Source organism: Rhinopithecus bieti, unplaced genomic scaffold (genome assembly GCF_001698545.2).
Source record: "Rhinopithecus bieti isolate Rb0 unplaced genomic scaffold, ASM169854v2 scaffold_758, whole genome shotgun sequence".
In the NCBI taxonomy this organism is placed as follows: domain Eukaryota; kingdom Metazoa; phylum Chordata; class Mammalia; order Primates; family Cercopithecidae; genus Rhinopithecus; species Rhinopithecus bieti.
In genome coordinates, this window is record NW_016803215.1 from 1,268,823 (window position 1) to 1,274,063 (window position 5,241).

At 44.6% G+C, this 5,241-nt stretch overlaps 1 protein-coding gene across 1 annotated transcript in view; it reads left to right on the forward strand.

Annotated features, from left to right (window-relative positions):
- Nucleotides 1-5,241, forward strand: part of JCAD (junctional cadherin 5 associated) — a 46,523-nt gene continuing 41,282 nt past the window's right edge. The window contains exon 1 of the mRNA XM_017869715.1: nucleotides 1-77. The gene's annotated coding sequence lies outside the window, so the exon portion shown is untranslated. The remainder of the gene's footprint in view (nucleotides 78-5,241) is intronic.

Genomic DNA, 5,241 nt, shown 5'->3' on the forward strand with positions numbered 1-5,241 from the left:
AGGCGGTGCGGGTCGCGCTGGTCCCCGGCCGGCCGGAGCGGCGGCGGCGGCGCGAGGCGGCTTGAGGGAGCCGCTCGGTAAGTCCCAGCGTCTAACCCTCCTGGCTCCCACCGTCCATTAGGGCCGCTCCCACGGCGCTTCGCTGGCCTCACCCACAGCCTCCCGCACTCCCCCCAACTTCTCAAGCTGGGACGTCGCTCCGGTCCCAGCCACCCCGGCGGTGGGGGGTGTCCGCACCCGCAGTCGCAGCCCAGCCCGGGCCCCCCGCGCGGTGCCTGGCCCCGCAGCCTCGGGGTGGAGGGCGCCTGCCAGCCCGGGAGGGGTGTCCCCTCCCCTCAGGTGCCCTGCTCTGGGCGCGGGAGTCCCGGGGCGGGCACTGCGGGCCGCGGCTGGCGTTAGCGCTCGCGTCGCCCCTCGGCGCGCGGAAGGCCTGGGGGGCCGGGGTCACTCACTTCCCTCTCGAAGTCGCCCTCCCCAGCCTGTGTCCAACCCCTCCCGCGCCCTCGCGCCCCGACCTCGCGGACCTCACCCCGGAGCTGACAGCCGCCGCGCTGGGTCCTCGAGGTCCCAGTTCCCACGCTGCCCGGGCAGTCTGGACTGCCCGGGACGGTGGAGGCTCCTGCGGCGGCCCGGCTCCCGCTCCTGCTCCTGCTCCCGCTCCCGCTCCGGTCTCTGCGCGGTCTGCGCTGGGGATTAGGGTGCTAATCGCGGCTGCCTCCCAGCGAGTGCGGCTCTGGGCTGCGCGTGGGGTGGGAGAAGGGCAGGAGCCCTGCCTAAGAGTGCTGTAAATCCCGTTAATCAGCTCATTTATGGGATCTGGAGCCCGCCCACCCAGGGTCTCTGCGCTCAGATCTCCGCGGGCACCCTCTGTTTCCCCCATCTCCAGTCGGGGTCCGTTCACCCCCAAAACGCCAGGGTTTACCTCGATGCCCTGGCCACAGTGGGGCCCAGCACTAGCAGCTAAAAGGACCCCTCTCGCTTGCTATCAAGAAGCGGAGCGCCTGGGATTCTTTTGGACGTTTGTAAAGAAGCTGTGATTTCACTACTGAAGAAAAAAATAAAAACGAGAACTTTAGGCCAGCGCTACCTGGGCATGCCCTGGTGTTTGGTTATCCACGCGCTTCAGAAGTAGAGGCCTTGGTGAAATTAGCTTGGGCACATCACCTCCCCACACCCACACCCACTCTCCCACCCCCGCACTCACTCCACCCGCCTCCGGTGTCCTCATTCCCTCCCCAAATCCAGTAGCTTGGTCTTAGTCTTGGGGAGAGGGGTGGGGCGGTGCAGACCACACAACTCCCAGGGTTTCCTGTCCTGACAGTTTAATGTGATGTTTCTCCCACAACTTGTTTTCCTTCTCTGGCCTTTTGTCTTTCAGATTTACAAGGAATAGACATCCCAGAGATTGAGGACTAGGGTTGCAAAATACAGAGATTTGGGGGAAGGGGCCTGACGGGTAGGATTCAGGCAGCCAGAAATGCTCTGGCAAAGAAAGGCAGTCTGCATGGTGTAAACTGAGGGTCATGGGCTTTACAGGTAAAACTTTGGGAATGTCAGTTCATTTTAGAATTTTAAGACCACCCAGCAAAGCAGGAATGCATACAGGCTTTTTTGGAAATCATATGCAGATTCTATTTCATGGGACTTGTGTTGGTTTTCGTGTGAAATTGGGAGTTTGGTAAAGTCGTTTGGTTTTCCGTAAGGTTCTGTGGATTGGGACTTAATTATTTACCTTGACGTTAGGTGTCTGATTCTTAGTCACCAGCTTAACAAGCTTCCTAAAGTCTCTAAGTGTCACTCTGGGCATGCAGCATGTAGGAAACTGTTAGTCCGCCTGGAGTGGGCGAGCAAATATTTGTTGAACAGAGGCCTTTAATCTGCTGGGCCTTCCTCCTGTAAAACTTCACCCTTTGCTGCAGAGACTGGAAGGTCAGGCCCTTGGCAGGCCCAGGAGAATTAGGGGATTTGGGTGGGTGGAGAAAGCCTGTTTCAGGAAAAAAGAAGTTTGGCCTGAGTGTCCACATGCTCTGGACGACTTGGCAAAGTCATCAGGGTTATCTAATAACTCATCTGAGTGGTCACAGATTCCAGAAGCCTGCGGTCTATTGTTCGGCAGCTATAAAATGTAACAGGGTTGGAGGTATACAAGGAAAATAAATAAGGACCAGTTTTTTCACTTAAAAAAAGTAAATATGAAAAGATTATTGTAGTCTAATTTTAACATGCAATTTAAAATAAATCCTAGAAATGTTATCAGTACAAAAGCCCAGAAGTCTGTGGCTCCCCAAGTTCTCACTGGCCAGTTTGGGAGGACAGTAAACACCAATCATCCTTAGGAGTCCGGAGTTTTTCTTTTAATGAGCTTGGCGAAACTCCATGCTAATTAATCTGGAGAGAGTTTAGAACACAGAGCGTTGGAGTGAAACAATTGTTCTATTGTGGTTTTTATTTTGATAAGCAAAGACTCAGTCTCTGAAGTCCTCTGGGCCTATTGCTGAACCCATTACTGCAGTTTACTTGGGTTTTTAACAGATGTTGTTTTTACCCCTTTGGATGAGAAGGGTTATCTCTCTCATTAAAACCTTGCTCTTGTGCTTTGTTTCAAGGGCCTGCTGATTGAAGGAATGTTGGGGTCCACTGACTTACAAATGCCAGCAGCCCAGGAAGGGGAGAGGTTGGGCTTTGATATATTCTTTAAACACTAAATGGTGTTTAGAAAAATACGGGAACCGCTCCGCCAGATACTAAAACCTTAGTTATCTTTATTTGAATTGAAGGTATCTTGTTAAAAATTCGGATTATCTAGAACTAAATATCTTTCCCAACAACTTTCTATACATACGCTTGGGAATAGCCTGGCTAAATAAATAGCCCGGCAGATTTATTATCAGATCGTGAAGTATTCTTATAGTTTTGTGCTTATTGGTTATCTTTATAGTTTACCTGTAAAGCTTGTTTTTTCTGTATGTAAATGAAAGAATTTAGATACTGTTAGGAAGAAGCACCAAGATAAGATATAGTTCCAAAAGAAGGGAAAGAAAAAAAAAAAAAAAAAAAAAAAAAACAAGCAACTTGTCTGTGTAGGAAGAATAGTTGGAGAAACAGAAACCAGATTGTTGCTACTGGTTATCTCTTGGCACAGTGGGGTTACTAGGAACGTTTCCTTTTTACTTAAGCACTGAATTTTGCAGTGTTTACTTTTGAAATCACTTTACATGGCTTTTGTACATAGAAAATAAATAAAAATGTAAAGATTATATGAAATAATTTAAGTCGAACATTTTGATAAAGACTTGGTTTTTTTTTTATTCTGAAGATACTTAAAAACAAAACCAAAAGTAGGGTAAGTTTAATGGAATATTTAAGGTATCTTTACACGTGGAGCTTGACATCTATGATGATAAGGGAATAAAATTCTATCCTATGATAATGTTTTACAGCTATTTTGCAAACAGCCAAAATTCCAAAAGATTTAAAATCTTACCCAGTTTGAGTCCTTTCTTAATGACGTCTAATCTTTCAGAAATGTTCATGAGGTACTTAGGGTCTCATAAAAAATATTGCTAGCCAAAGCAATAATTGTGTGACACAGAATTTAGAGATGAAAGAGAAGACAGGAGAAAGAGTGTGTGTTTAAGTGCATGTGTATGTGTATTCACATTAGTTGTGGAAAGAAAAGAAAAGAGGAGTCAGAAGAGATAATAGGAAAAAAATTCAGTGCATAATGTTGGGGACATTTTCTTTTCTTTCTCTTTTTCTGAACAAATGCCTTAATACCAATCCACCCCAGCGAGATTAACGTTCCGAGATCCTTTTGATCTTAGACCCAAGTTTTCCAACTCATTTGTTTTTTTGTCACCTTAAAGAAAGCTAAGGTTGTCCTTCCTAAAATGATTACTTCACAGATTAAATATGACTTTTTACATCTTGTGAGATTTTAACAACTTGAGTGCCTTGGCAGAATTGGTCATCACACGTGTGGCATGGTAACAGCAGTCTGTGAGAACTTGGTGTCCCAGGACTTCAGCTGGAACTGTTGCGTTATTTAATAATTAAGACTGGAAAGGGAAATAGCAATTCTATTGTTCATAGGAAAATACACAATTCTACCCTTAGGAAAAAATCTGTGGAAAGCATTAAAAACCTACGTGTCAGTTAGCAACATACTCCATTCTGGTTTGTTTTATGTCTTGGTGATTTACCTCTTGTTTAAAGAAAGTACTTTGTTATATATTAATCATAGCATTAGACCTAAATGTTGTCAGTTGAAAAGATATTTACACTGAACTGCCAACAATTTGAAGGACCAATTACATCTTAAGCATGGAATGTCAGTGAATACAACTGAAAAGTTTTAGGTCTTTTAGAGGAGTAACAATGTCTAATTAAGACCTTTTTACAATGCTGGTTGTAACCTTGTATTAGATTTCTTCAGCAGCACATGTGATTTTGGCTTCCTGAAAACAGGTTAAGAGTCTCTCTGGCAGATAAGGCACATGTACCATATCCTAGAGCCTTATGTAATTTACTATTCATTTATTCTTTTCTTTTCTTCAATGTTTCTTTTATTGTCATTGAGTCTTCCAATTACATAACATATTTTTAAAGATGCGTTTTCCTAATCTAACCTAAGCAGCATTTCGTTTATGAAAGTGTTTTTCGGATGATGAAATAGTTATATATAACTTAAGTTATGTAATATGTTAGTAATATATTAAGTTATGAATAATGATGATTGATGATGAAACAATATTGTTATATTAACATTATATAATAATGTGTATATTATGTATGTTGTTATATATACTTAAGTTAATATTAAGTATATGAAGTTAATATTAAGTATAGTAAGTATATGAAATTGCCAATATTTGACTATTTTTGACATGCAAAATGACAATTTCATATGATTGGACCTAATACATTTCATGACAGAATATCATAAGATTCAGTAAAGTATAAATCAAGAAATTTTTTAAAAACTCAGAGTCCAGCTGGGCGCGGTGGCTCACGCCTGTAATCCCAGCACTTTGGGAGGCCGAGGTGGGCAGATCACGAGGTCAGGAGATTGAGACCATCCTGGCTAACACGGTGAAACCCCGTCTCTAATAAAAATACAAAAAATTTAGCTGGGCGTGGTGGCGGGCACCTGTAGTCCCAACTACTCGGGAGGCTGAGGTAGGAGAATGGCGTGAACCCAGGAGGTGGAGCTTGCAGTGAGCTGAGATCGCGCCACTGCAC